We start from the raw sequence: 15,217 nt of genomic DNA on the forward strand, positions 1-15,217 counted from the left end.
GTTTCATAATTCAAAAACTGAAAGTGATTGAGAGTATTTCAAGCCTATTTCTCAACACAATGAGAATAATTCTATTCTATAAATTGTATCGATGCTAATGTCCATACAGTAGGTCCACTCTAGAAATTCTTCATTTGCGAGAAAGTGAAACGATAATTGAGGTTCTACTCAGTAGATGATAATTTTACACATGAATGGCTCGAATAACTTTTGATACATTATACGAATGTGTACATGTCATCTATAAATCGATTTGAGTATTGCAATGTTTAATATGTTAGAAGTAGTATTTGTTTGATGAATGATGATACAGTATTATGATACCTTTTGGTTTATTTAAAAATAAAATTAAAATTTCATTTCTAGTCTGTATTCTTAGTTTTCTCCCATTAAAATCAACCATTACCGTATCATTAAAAAGATAGGTACCTATGTAGGCTAAGCTATTACAATATACTTTTTTATTGCGGATGATGCTCACATAAGCTATTTGCTTGGGTAATGGGAAGTGCGTTGGTGGATTGATGAGATGATCAAACGTCCATGTCATCGGCAGGATTCGAACCCACGAATCAGGCGGTGCTAGCAGACCAAAGTGTGTAACGCTCCTTACCTCTAGACCAACCCGGTCGGCTATGAATACTACAATTGAAACTCTTATACACTAGTTCCTGATGAAACAGAATCTTGTGCTTATGGACTATAATTATTTGATGATTGAAAAGTGTTATAAAAATAACTTTGGCTTTGAAATATTCATGATCACTATGTACTCAGAGTTTGAATACACTTACTTTCTTGGGATCCTATCGAAAGTTAATCCAGGATGACCGTGAATCTTCTAAAGAAACGAAGATCTTAATTTTTTTTTTCATGAGATGTACTTTTCTTTCAATGAGAAGAACCCTCTTCCTTCTAATGAAACGAATAATTATATCCATCCAGTGCTTTATTGTGTTTTTACAGTTTGTAGGATCTCTGTTGTTCTAGTATTCAAACTTGGATGAAATATTACATCAAATACAGAAATGTTAGCTCAAGGTGATCATGCTCGTTTATTCAAGGCTATTAAGTTGATAAATTTCATGTGGATTTTTGGCTTAAGTTCAAAACGCCAAAATCTCATATTCGAATACTCAGTTTCAGCTACTTTAGCCTCTATCCTTACTATCATGATAAACTATACTAATTTGTTTAGATTTTTCATTGATCATCCATTTATTAGTTATCCTTGAATCTTGGATTCATAATTTACAAATAATTTTATTTTGAACATTTTCAATAGAAGAATGTATCGGATAAGAGTAGATTACAGTATTTCATGATGATAGATATCCCACCGATTAGTACTATCAATTTCGACCGATGAATATACAAAAATATATTTTTCATCAATTTATTAATTGAATAGAACCAAATGAAATGGAATAATTATGAGTCAAAATAGTTGATTTGGCTAGTAAGGAGTAACTATTTCTCTTCTTGGAATGGAATTTCTCCAAGATAATAATATATTATGAGAAAGTGGTGTTATTCGCTTGAATAGACATTCGAATCTTCTAGGCGTTTACCTTTTCATGCGCTGAGAATTTATTTCGCCCGATGAAGTGAGCCATAAACAACCAACAGACCCAACATATATTTCTTTGTTCGTTTTATTTACAACCAAACCCACGTTCGTGTCATTACAGTCTGGCTCACAATACTCCATTTATTTCACTTGCAAATTATCCATTTATGCCATAAAAGCTAATTTACAGCCCCAGACAAACTTTACTTGGATTACGTCATATAAGAGTTTCTTACAAATTTCAAAAGTTGAACTCATATCTGTTATTGATTTGAGTTACTATGATCAAGCTCATGCTATTTTATTCAGAATTTTATTAAGTCTTATTATTGGAAAAGTTGTCCTATGGTGTGTTAATTGAATTGCAGTATGAGAACGAAAATAAAATAATATTCCTTAATAACTTCTTTTTTCAAAATGTGACCATCCAAAAAATGCATAGTTGAATATACATTTTTAATGCAATTATGCAAGAATACGAAACCAGAGATCTGATAAAAGTACCTTATAAGCATATTTCCTTCGGTAGAGACAAGTATCTACAGTGAGGTATACGTTATAATGTTAAGTATTTGTTTAACATTCGTGTTGCTATGATTCGACAAAGTAGATAGCGCTATCCTTTTCTAGCTCCCCAAAGTTGCCAGATAGTTTTTCAACAATAATTTAGAAAAATAATTAATTAACAAAATAATTCATATCAATTATGAAAATGTATATTATCTGAACACTGACAAATATATTTTTTGACGGATAAAATGTAATTGATTATTTTAAACAAGAATATCATCAGTTGATATTACATCAGATATACTGGTATCCTTTATAGGAGGCAGTGGCAAGCCAGAGAATTGTCAACACTGTTTTTATATCTTTTCCCACTGTTATTATAACGTAAACCTCACTGTAGAGAAAAATTCAGTATCATGTGGAAGTAAAACGTAATATTCTGAGAATAAATTGAATAAGAACTAACTTCAGTCTGTTGTTGATGAAAATTTTTCATTTATTTCTATGTCCATTTTCATTGTGAGAAATATTATTTCATGGTTCACCTATCCAGCCATCCAGTATTTGGACATGATATTATACATTTAATAATAAGTGTTATGCCCTATATCACAGGTCAGAGTCAATCCCGACTCCTACTATAGTGGATCTGCTGTACATAGTTTTCTGTCGCTTTTTTCAAGAAATTTATGTAGCCAGCATATTTTCATAGTTCGTTATTTTTTAAAATGTTATGAATACATCAATGAACTTCTATGAAATATTGTGCTGATCCCTATTATTCAGGACCAATGCTGCATTTTATTATGGAGATATTATTTAATATGCGTTCTTCATAATTTTGGAGCAGACAGTAGGCAATTGAAAGCAGCGTCTCCAGTGGAATAGATGTGGTTAGTTGTGGGTTGTGGGGCTGGAAATATACCTGAGCACCTGAGCAACTACATTCCAAAGGCGAAGCAACAAAAAATCAGGAACCCTTCCTTCGCTCTTGTAATCTCCACCTCCCTCCACCTCCCATTGAGAGCAACCCTTCCTAATCACCTCATTCTCCACAGCATGATAATGCTTATTCTCTGAATTCTATTATCGGTGAAGTATTATCATATTAATACTAGTAAGTATGATATTCATGATAAAGTAGTTTTGAAACATTCAAATCTCTGAACCACTTTATGGCTATTAATTTTAGTGATTGCACTATCGAAAAATATAATTGTTACGGAATATGATAAATTGTTATAAATTGAACCAAAATATTGTTATTTTTAATCTATTACCAATCATGGATATTATTCATATCTTGTGAATAATGAATCAGGTGTGTACTAAGCTATCAGATATCTGAGTAGCGGTATTATCATCACAGAACAGACTCAGGAAAATGATCAAGAACGTGAAAGTGACTGAGAGATTTGACTTTTTCAAAACTATTCATGATATAGATACTAGTATTGATATGATATTACCTCACTATTACCAAGAGAAGCTCTAGTAGCTATGTTCTAATAGCTCCGTTTCTATAGCTTTGTCCTATGCCTCGAACAGCACTAAAAACACTGGATAATTAAGAATAGAGTTAATTTCATGATGTAAGTTTGACTAGGGTTGAAAATGAATGTAATCACAAATTCCTTTATCCTTATCAAAAGCGTTGATGGTGCAAATCATTTTATTTATTTATCATTTACAATCAACTTAAGGACAAAGAAACAGACTACAGTCCAAAACTTCATAAAATAAATTGTCCAAATAAAGGTTAAGTGCGACTTTCCAATTCTTCACTAATTTCCACATTGAAACAAAACACAAACACTTGAAACAGTTATTAATTTTGAATTTAAAAAGATTAAGATCCGAGTTGATAACAAATTCTGTCTACTTAGTACTCAAAACTGTAAAATTTTAAGCTAATCTCTCTATGAATATTCTCAAGAAGCAATATTTTCATTGCTCCTTTGATTTTAGTTTCTTTCGAAGAATATCGTCATGAGAAAACGTTTCACAATTTCTCGAAGTCTTCGGAAATAGTTCAATTCAAATAGACTACTGGAAGACTAACTGTATAATTGAATGTTTTAATATATGAAATTAGTTGAATATTAGAGTGAAATAGTCTATGAAGTTGTGAAATTATACAGTTTAGGAAAATTGATAAGGACACAAGATGTAGTACACTTCTGGATGTATTTCCATAATGGTTGATAACGAAGATTCAAAACGAAACTTTTATTGATTTCATGAACAAAAATATGAAGAGTCCTTGAACATGATCAACCACCATAATATTTATATTGTTCCTCTAGTTCAGAAGTGTTATTCATGCCCTGAAATCATGGCCAAATTCATCAATATTCATAACTTTTACTAATTTCGTTATATTTCAACTTGAAGAGTTATCTCTATTCAATATTGAAACTTCTAGTAGATGGGATATTGACAGACCTCTAGAACGATGGTAAATTAAGTAGTTATATACTGAACGGGTTTGTACGCCTAATCCTGTAATGAAGAAGATATTGAGACTTTTGTTTTTCCAATTGAAGGGACAATAGTGCGATAAAATTGAATTACCTTGTGTCATATTATTTCTTGATTTTTGTGTTACTCAAATTTGTACAAGACTTTTGAATAAGGAAGAACCTCATTATTCGATTCTCACTTCTTCATTATTCATTATTCGCTTCTTCTTTATTCATTTTTGTTGAAGCTGATCAAAATCTTATATGCATATGAGTTCTGTAAAATGGGTTTTTATTAGCATACTTACCCGATTTTTTCTCTCTTGTATTGTGTATCAAGGAGAAAGATATAATGAATGTTGCGAACATGCTCACCTTGCTGTGGGAATATGACCGAGTTTGAGCTCAGTAGAGGGAGTGAAGTTTGAGTTTGAGCTTTGAACATTGAGCAGGCTGCGAGTGCGAGGCTCATTTGAGCCGTGTCTTGTTTGGAGCCAGCAGCAGTCCAAAGAAAAGGTATAGTGAGATCCACGTTATAATGGCAGTAGCCTATTTGATTAACATTGGTATTGCTATCCTTGTTTATCATTCAACAAAGCAGGTAGCACCACCTTTTTCTAAGCTCCACAACGTTGCTGCATCGTTTTCTCACAATGTAGAAATATAATTGATTCTCATAATATTTAATCTCAGTTATGAAAATTTATTATTTAATCATCGAAAAATATAGCTTCTTGACGAATGAAATGCAATTGATTATTGTTAAAAAAATGAACAGTTATAATCAAATCAGATATACCGGTATCAGCTATCATCTATAGAAGGTAGTGGCAAGGCAGATAATCGGCAACGCTGTTCTCCTATCTTTCTCCACTGCCATTATAACGTGGACCTCACTATAGCAGCACCCCGGTTAATATTATTAGGAACAGTTCAATATTACATCAGATATATGAGTATCATCTTACTCTATAGAAGGCAGTGGTAAGGCAGAGAATCGGCAACTCTGTTCTCCTATCTTTCTCCACTGCCATTGTAACGTGGACTGCACGCTGCACCCCGCTGACCTCTCAACTCAGACTGCTGCGTTGCCAAATCGCTCTCGCAACGTTGCCATATTTGGGCGATTTTGCAACTTGCCAATTTAATTTTATAACCAACACGGGCTAGCATTTTGAAAAGGAATTTTATGTGCAGGGCCGCCTGAAAAAGTTAATGAAGAAACTCGGACGTTTTACAGCCATGCCAAATTCCAATTTATTAGCGCTGCGCGCCCATAGACAGCGGGAGTAGGCGGTCTGTTCTCAAGACTTCGACACGCACAGCTATGTTCAACTCACAAAAAATCAGCTATAACTCAAATATGACTTACCTGACATATGCAGGAGAAAAACTGCAAGCATACATCGTGCCATAAACAATACGATGGGAGCAGAAGAAGCTATGAGCACCAGTATCCAATTGTAGAAGAGTTAGGTATATAGATAACTAACTCTACATGAGTGTAACTCCATAATTGTAATTAATAATACAGGAAAAACGTCTCATTACACCTTTGAATGTATGTGCATGCTCCACGCTGTATTAATTTTCAATCTTCTACGGTAAAAAGGTTGAGTGGTAGTAAGGACTTAAAAGTCCCAACTCCGCCTAATAAAGAATTTCTATCAAAGTAAATTATTAAAACTTTAGTTGGTGGGGAGTCCCTTTGCGGGAAGCGCCCTCAACCTCGCCTGAATATATGATATATGGCGTCAATGAGCCTTTTACGACTGTCATACTTCAGCCGGGACCGACGATTTAACATGACTAGCTTCTATATAATATTATGTTCTTCTTGATCTGGATAGGATGTTTGAAGAAGAACACTGTTATTAGAATATAATGCTGATCTGATAAGCAAATTGAAACAAATACCAAGCAACACTTGTTTAGTTTGTAAAAAACAAATTTACAAAAATAATCTGTACACACCTTTGAAGCTATTAAAAAGCTGGTGGATACTGTTTATTTGAAAATAGAATTATTGCTAATAAGAATATTCTTCCAATCTTGAAGGAGAGTATCTGTATATTCCTTAGCTGTATTTTTTAGAGTAAAATTAATATCTATAGTTGGATGAGTAGCGCAATTGACTTGTTGAACAAGTCATTTTGATTCCCGTAGCGAACAAAATGAAATAATTTTAAAAATCAATAAAAACTGTAATGATTGAAACAACAGATGTTACTAACAAATTGCTGTCATCAAGGTAGCGTGGCCGAGTGGTCTAAGGCGCTGGTTTTAGGCACCAGTCCGAAAGGGCGTGGGTTCGAATCCCACCGCTGCCAATAATTTTTTGTTATAATATTATATTATATTATAATATGATATTGTCCAATAATGACTGTCAATATTTTCTCCTCGAACAGATATGACTTTATCTGTATCCAAATATCATTTTGAAAGTCTTATATGAGTCTTCAAAAAATAAACATTTTGACACTAGTCAATTTAAAAATATATATTAATAGGCTGTAAAATAGTAATGAAGATGCATTGTCAAAAATATTCAATTGTATTGTATTGTAGGTTTGTTGTAATAAAATCAATATCTTTTGTTGCTTTCCGCAAGTGATTGTACTTATTCTAATAAATAAATATGTCTCCTTAAAAAATTCACTTGTGATTGTGAGCTTATGAAGGAAGCAGCATAAAGTATAAATATATACTATTTGATATGGTATGTAGCTTAGAGGCTACTTCATATATTTGATAACTAATAATTGATTTCTTTTTGCCTGTTATATACTTACCTGCAATCTACATTCTGCAATATTCTTCTTGGGTAACTTACCTGTAAAAGTGAATAGAGTGAGATACCTGAAAAGTGAATAGAGTGAGATAATTTATAACATAGAGTTATAGTTCCCTTTTTTGAAATTAATAAAATAATAGATTGAAAAAACAAATTAAATCACCTGAAGATGGTGTGGAACACTGAAACTAGTATTGTTATAATTTGTGTTTTTAATCTATTACTCTATTAATTTCAAAAAAGGGTACTATAATTTGTATTCTATGAATAAAAAAAAGTAGCACTGGATTCATACATACATTTCAAGAAAGAGATAAGTTTATTTTTAGAATAAAAGTAAGATATTGTTCTTAGATGTTATTATGAGAATTAAATCCAGTTCTTTTACATGAAATTTAATTATTACTCCCATATACGGCGAGGCGTGTATGATCACGCTCATCAATGTTGATAGTTGATCAAGGGGTTGCAAGGTTGTCTGCAATGTTTATCTGCAACCAAGTTCTTATTCGATCAGATCCGGGTTGTATAGTTCAATGACTGCTCCTTTCCCTATCTTAACTTACTGGAACGGCCTTCGGTTCGTCTACTTGTCCAACTTGACTCCCAACCAGCTCCAATCTCTCATCTATCTTCTCTTTTTATCTCCCACTAAGAGCTCCAGTAGAGGGCTAATGTCTCTCTCCACTTACCACTTTATCATCATTCTTTATCTTTTTATTTGGTGGATATTAGTTTCTATCAGACGCTAAATGTATATCCTTACATGTACCTTTGGCAATCGGCCGAGAGCTTTCTATGATAGTTGTTTGTTATTTTACTGGCATTCTTTTGGTATTGACTTCCACTGATAGGTAACTATTAAAAAAGGAATGGAACTTCTTTAATGAACTGCACGATACATGAACTGCAAAACAGAGTAATAAAAATTGGCCTGTTGATGTTGATCTAACATCTAACTTCTTCCCTTTGGTTCGTATTGCAAGTAGAAAATGAAGTAAATGCACTTTAATAAATGGGTGCCTACAGACTGCGTCATTGATATATATTTACTTTTTGTTATTAAATAGAACGACTAGCAGTCAAATTTCTCTATTAAATGAATTTATTCACTTACTGTGACAACGAGATCTTCGGACCACTGAAAATTTCCGACCTGCCGAAAGATCTCGTTGTCACATTAAGTAAATAAATTCATTTAATGGGAAAATTTGACTGCTATTCGTTCTATTTAATAACAAAAAGTGATTTAATAGTAAGCAGTTTGTGATTGAATACAACATTGAAGAAATATATTCTTGAATTCTCTTCGGGGGGGGGGTATCAAAAAAGGTCAAAAGTGTTTAAAATACTTACAACTATTTTCACATGCAGGGTTGCCTTATTTATATACTAAATTTGGGATACCTTGTGGGAGGGAGGGGGGGGGGGGGGTTGCTCACCTCTATATATAAGTAGCATACAGGGAAATCTACAAAGCAATCTACTCGGTGTTGGGAGCTCGTGTGGAATGGATATGTATGAACATTTGTATAGGTTTTCTCATGTATGATACAAACAACTTATATTTTGTGATTCCACTCATTTGAGACAAACCCCTAACGTATTGAAGATCCAATAAATGAATACCAATTGATTAGAGACATGTTTCGAATAAGAACTAATCATGTAATTTGTACAGAATGCACTAGCACATCGTTTCATCTAATCATTGTAGATATCGATGCTTTCTTTGCGTAGCTACTGCTGCTGAGTGCAAGTAACCACACTGAGAGCAGGCCGTCAGAATCCAATCAGTGCGTGTATTATCACTTCCGAGGTTCCGATGTATGACAGGATCAAGATCAGACAAAGCAGATACTGCCATCAAAGGAGCAATTGTTTCGTCGGCGAATCAAGAAAACTAAAGGAATGACCATGGCTGCAAGATACAGTTCCGTATCCATGCATTGTCTGCTTGGAGATGAAAAGAGTTATTAGAACAATGCCTTTTGTATTGTGCTCGGAATTGATAGCTCCTTGCTCAATTCATGGCTTGCTTTTTATTATTTTTAAATGAGTTGATGGGTTCTCACTTCTTCCAACAAGAATAAGAAAGAGAAATTGTATTTTCAGTCATAAATAAGCACTGTTGTTATCATTGCAGTAGATAGGTACGGTAGTATCATTTTTTATTGGAGGAAAGCGGAGGAATCCATTTCATTGATGGATTGATGCAATCTGAGAAATGTACAGATACCTGTCACCTCATTAAACTGCGGTTGAGTTTGAACGTTTCCATGTTTTTATGGTACCAGAAACGATGCAATATATTCATCATAATAAATTGTATGAAAGAATTTCTAGCCTATCTATTTCAAAGAATTCTTTACATTTTCAATTATGTCTAACATCTCAGAAAAATGTATTTCTTATGAATTGTAGCCTACTCTGATAATATGCTAGACGATGATAATTATAAGAGTTTGTAGATTGTAAACAGAATTCATTTCCAGTAGAATGGAATGTTTCATAATTATTTTAAGGTGAATCAGGTTTATATGAAAAGGCTAATGGAAAATTACTCTGAGGAATCAGTGATCAATCATCAGTATATAAGATGGAACTGGCAATACAAGAGTAGCCCAATACCTGTGGTAAAAGTCCCAGGTTTCATTAGATTCCAGTTGAAACGATTTAGTAGAATGTTTTTTTTTGGATTCATTAATAGTAGATACGGGACGGTATGTTACTTGTCACTTAAGTTATCGTCAATATTATTCTCAATACTGATTATTTCCAAAATAATAATGATGTAGCCCAGGTACTTATATATTTTAATGAGCCCAAAATTCACAAACCAATATTCATTAGGGATGATTATATATGATACTCAGCACTTCTACTATAACTTGACATAGGCTAGAGCTCCAAGAAAGATACAGTCACATGTGTTTACAACATGAGAGCTTCAACACCACTTTCTGGTGATTCTCAAAGTCTATCTGTATCATTCATCTCCCATCATCAACCCTTCTATCTCTTACGGCCATAAACATCCTAGGTAAATTAATAATCTATTTGCAAATTTTCCAAAGTTAATCAGTCCACCAGTTCAGACGTGATGATTCATTCGTGAATTTCCTATCTCGTACGTGTACAATTCTTTCCTTCATCATATTAATATAGATGTAGATTTCTTGATATGATGTTATAGCAATACTTCTCTGGTTTTATAACAAGAAATATAGAAATGAAATTGGAATACCTAATTCACATCGAACGGAGTAAATTAGTTTTTTCAGAAAGTATTAATGTAAAGATTTGTGCTTGCTTGCTATGTGGGCATCATCCCTATTAAAAATTAGTTTAACATTACAGTTGTGTTGTGTTGTGTGTTATGTTGTGGTAATTTTCCATAATGAAATTTCAACTTGAGTTTTCATTATGGAAAAGTACCACAACATCACAAATTTCATCTTGTTTTCAAAAATGAGTTTATTGGAATGTGTTGAATTCTTGCATTTTGATGATAATTATTGTAACGCTGGTAAGAGACAGCCTCTGCTATCTTGTTATCTAAATACAGTTCATAAAAAATACAGTTTGCATACTTGTGACGAGTGAGAAGCAGATTTTTTCAAATGTCAGGTGGGAGTGTGATAGAGAGTCCGGCACTGAAAAGTGCTATTGGAAATAGTTCGGGTCAGCGAACAGACAAACAATATGGAGGAGTCTGCCTTGGACCCAGCCAGCCAGCATCCAGACAAACTGGTTTTCAGGCATTTGGCGCTCTCTAAGACCAAGACCTCTCTTGTTCCTTTTATAATTTGGACACACGATTCCTCGCCTTGTAAGCATGTCATGGTGTCTCTATATCGCAGCGCAGGCCTAACATCAAATACCAACTGTTGGTCGAATATAAAAATTGCAACCTTCTCCACTGAAACCATCGTTCCAACATTATGGCGTTTCTCAGTTAATCTACCGCACAGAAATCTCCAATTATTTTTGTAACCAAATTATAACAGAATTATGCAATAATTGAATTGTTTAAACATATTTTCAAATTGAATACTGTCAACCACCCTGAAGATTTGTGCTACTGCAAATATTGACAACCGGGTGAAGAGCTAGAGATTTGAACAAATGCAATTTCTCATTTATTCTCATCTGTAAAGAATTTTATGCTAAATATAAACAGAGGAAGTATAACGGCTAGGAAGTTGAAGCACTCAGAAAAGTTTTTAATCGGTAGGCCTACTCGTATTTTCAAGTGACAGCCTTTTCACTCTACAGTACATTATGTGAGTAGTTACCGTAGTTGATGTGAGAAGCACTAACTGCGAGCAGTTAACTCATTCAATTTTAAAAATTCAATTTCAGAAGGAATAGTTCATAGATAGGTATATATGTTATAATAGTTATATTAGATAGGTATATTTTTCAATAAAAATCCAAAGTACTCAATAAATAGTCGAATGATAAAAATAGTGATATTTTGATGAAATTAAATAACGAATGATTCTCCAATGGGGGTTGTGTTTCTAGGGCGTTCTCCTAGCCTTCCAAAGTACTAGGTGCCACTCACAAAAGTGTAGAAATCTGCTTCACAAGATTAATTAAAAATTGTTGAGATTCAAATCATACAAAACTGACGATTTGATTCCATTGCTTTTACCTTTACGATGTCTTCCCAACTCTGACAGTAAAAATAGGATGCTGGTATGATTAAACGATTTGTAATTTGGAAGATAATAGCATATACTAAATAAGCTTAGGCTTAAATCTGTGGTAATAGGTTTAGCTGAAAGCCGAGAGATGCTCTTAAAATAAGGGTCAACAAATTTTCAAGGAGATAATAAAATATTATAGCAGCATGTTTTCGTGTCTTTATAGAAGTGATCAGATTGAAATCTATCAGATCTTAAATAGAAAATTATTTCATATTATAATTTCAACTATAAGGGCTACAATCTTTTAAGAGATGTTGAAAATTATCCCACAATCGTTTTAAATTAACAGTGTTCTTCATTGCATTTTTTCTTTTTTTATATTTATCAACATTGGGCAGAGAAATAAATCCAGACCAAAGATATATATAATACAGTACGGAGAAAAAATATTTTATTCTTCCTTTAAGGGGGGGGGCAATTGTCCCCCTATGCCCATAGATGCGTACACCCCTGATAGTTGAGGTTTCTTGATTGCTTGATATTTCAGTTTTGTGTTACCTACATCTGATTTGCATTATTTCATCTACATCACGGCCATAGTAACATTTATAATTTCAAAATAATAAAACTCATATATCTGTAATGATAAATCGTTGTGTGTTGTGTGAATTACTTCATATTATGTTACTCTTTAATTATATTATGTATTTCATGATGATTTGTGATGAATGAATTTGAATGTTCAAATCTTCTTCTAAAAAGAAGCCAATCACCAATGCATTAATCAACAGTTCTATATTCACTCAACAGTGATTCAATTATTTTCTATAAGTAAGCTACCTAAATAGGCTACATTTATTTAAAAATACACTTGTATAAAATGAAAAAGGAGGCATTAGGAGCCGAAGATTCCTGTGTTCATTAATTATTGGTTCTATAAATGTTAAAAACAAATTATCTTACTACTTATTCTACTATCCTCCAGTTCACTCTATCTATATTTTTCTTCTACTTATTTTTTCAGTTTCCACATAATCTTTATATGCTATTTACCATTGGAAGATATTGAACTATAAATAACAGTTGGTTATTTATATTAAAAAATAATATAGCCTACTTATATTAATTTTTTATACCACCACTTCCGAGATGGATTGGGTTATCTTTCGTTAAAGACACTAACAAAAGGTTAAATTTTATACAAGTCAATAAAATATAATATTATACTATTCAAAGGAAGAATCTCATTTGCATTCTCTAATAAAACGCTGCTATAGTGAGGTCCACGTTATAATGGCAGTGGATAAAGATAGAAGAATAGCGATGCCGATTCTCTGCATTAATTAATTATATTTCTACACTGTCAAAAACATAATTGGCATCGTTGTGAACCTGGAAAAGGATAGTACCACCGGCTTTGTCAAATGATAGACAAGGATAGCAAAACCAAATTTGATCAAATACTGTCATTATAACGTGGACCTCAATATAGATACAGAAACTAGTGACTAATGATTTAATGTAGTCTCTGTAACAGAAACTGGATGGTGCTGCGCTCTTTGAGCAAAAGCAGTGACTTCTTCCAACAATTCACCTGCTCTATTACAAACGTTCAACACAGGACAAAATGAGGATAATATTATACTGTACCTACCTTCATAAGTAAAATTTTTAGTTTTGCTTAATTGAAATTTAATTTCATTTTGCTCTAAAAAAACTAAAAACAGTGACCTCAGAACATCAACTCAATAATATTAGCAAGAATAGAATTGACAAAATTGATTTTTTTCCTAGTACCTAATATACATAATGTAGGTCTGAATTATTTTTTCTTAGTAATAAAACACATTTATAAATCATAATAATATTTATGTGGAAGAGTTAAATCAATGATCGGAAAATGTCATTAACATGAAAAAGTCTTTAGGAGTCAGCTGTGTGTATTAATTTTATAGATTAAACTCTTGAAATCCGACTAAAACTACATTTTTTAACAAAACCTATTTTACTTGAAACATATTGAATAGGTACTCTATTGTTATTATGGTGTAGACCTACTGAATATCGTATAATTATGTAAGCATGTATCCACTTTTTCTTTATAGGGCCACTACAAAAAGGTACTGTTCTTGAAATCTGTATGCACCATTACACTAATTAACCTTTTTTTATACCTTATATATTTTTTGAGCTATCCAATAATCCTCTGTATGTAATAATTATATTAAATAGATTCTGAATGCATCAAAATTAGTGTTTCCTTTCTCTCAATCAAACTTATAATATGCAACTCTGGTTTGCGCACAGGCATTTTTTTGCCCATGCAGACCATTTTCTAAAGATTTATTTGGCTTAGTGTATTCATGAGGTTGTTTTTATTCTTTGTTGTTGTTTTATATTGAAAATGTTTACGTAAGATTATCACTTTGTATGTAAACTGCATTTTTTTAAAATAAATACCTTTTGTCTGTCTGTCTGTACCCTACTTGATGATCTCTATTTCATCTCAAAATAAGCACATGTGTGTAGGTATGGTAATGATTGTGGAAGGGTGGGGAAACTTGAGTGTGCAGTTGACTCTACCTAGTATCGCAAAGTGGAAAAATATACTACCAGATTGAAACCTCACCCAATGAGCCCAATAAGGTTCAAAAAACTGGTAAATGATCCAAGAACCAAAATGCACAATGTAAAATAACCTCAAATATTTGTTTTTCTAGAATATAGCATTGTTTGCTGAACATTGAAAAATATTAAACTAATCCAAATGATTTGCAATTGGCAATATATTGGAATAGACCATCGCGTTTATGCCTAGCCTATATGAGTAATCAAAACATCCAAGAAACACAACTAAAACGAATAAGTTAATATAAAAAGCAAGCATAAACAATAGCCTCCATGGTATTAGAGTACCAAAAAAAGCTTTTTCCATCGCAAGTCATTTGGTTTCTCGCAAGTATCAAGAAAACTATGCGTCTCACGGACATGACTCAGACTCAAAAAATTAAAGCTTACAAAATGTCCTACACTCTCATAAAGAAACTTTTTCTGTATTTTTCATAGTTTTAGAGATGTTCGTTCTTGAGGTGTGACATATTAAAAAAAAACATGTTCGCCTCTAATATTTTTTGTACATATTTTCAACAATTATTGAAAAAAACCATGATGATTGTGAACTTATGGAGCAGTAAATTCTCTTAATTTTTCATGTATGACTCCA

The 15,217-nt window shown here is 32.7% G+C and overlaps 1 non-coding gene across 1 annotated transcript; it reads left to right on the forward strand.

The window, feature by feature from the left end:
* The first annotated feature begins 6,792 nt into the window (after positions 1-6,792).
* Positions 6,793-6,872, forward strand: Trnal-uag. The gene has a single exon. It is a non-coding gene; the product is annotated as a tRNA-Leu (tRNA).
* The last annotated feature ends 8,345 nt before the right edge of the window (positions 6,873-15,217 follow it).

Source organism: Nilaparvata lugens, chromosome 2, assembly GCF_014356525.2.
Source record: "Nilaparvata lugens isolate BPH chromosome 2, ASM1435652v1, whole genome shotgun sequence".
Taxonomy (NCBI): Eukaryota; Metazoa; Arthropoda; class Insecta; order Hemiptera; family Delphacidae; genus Nilaparvata; species Nilaparvata lugens.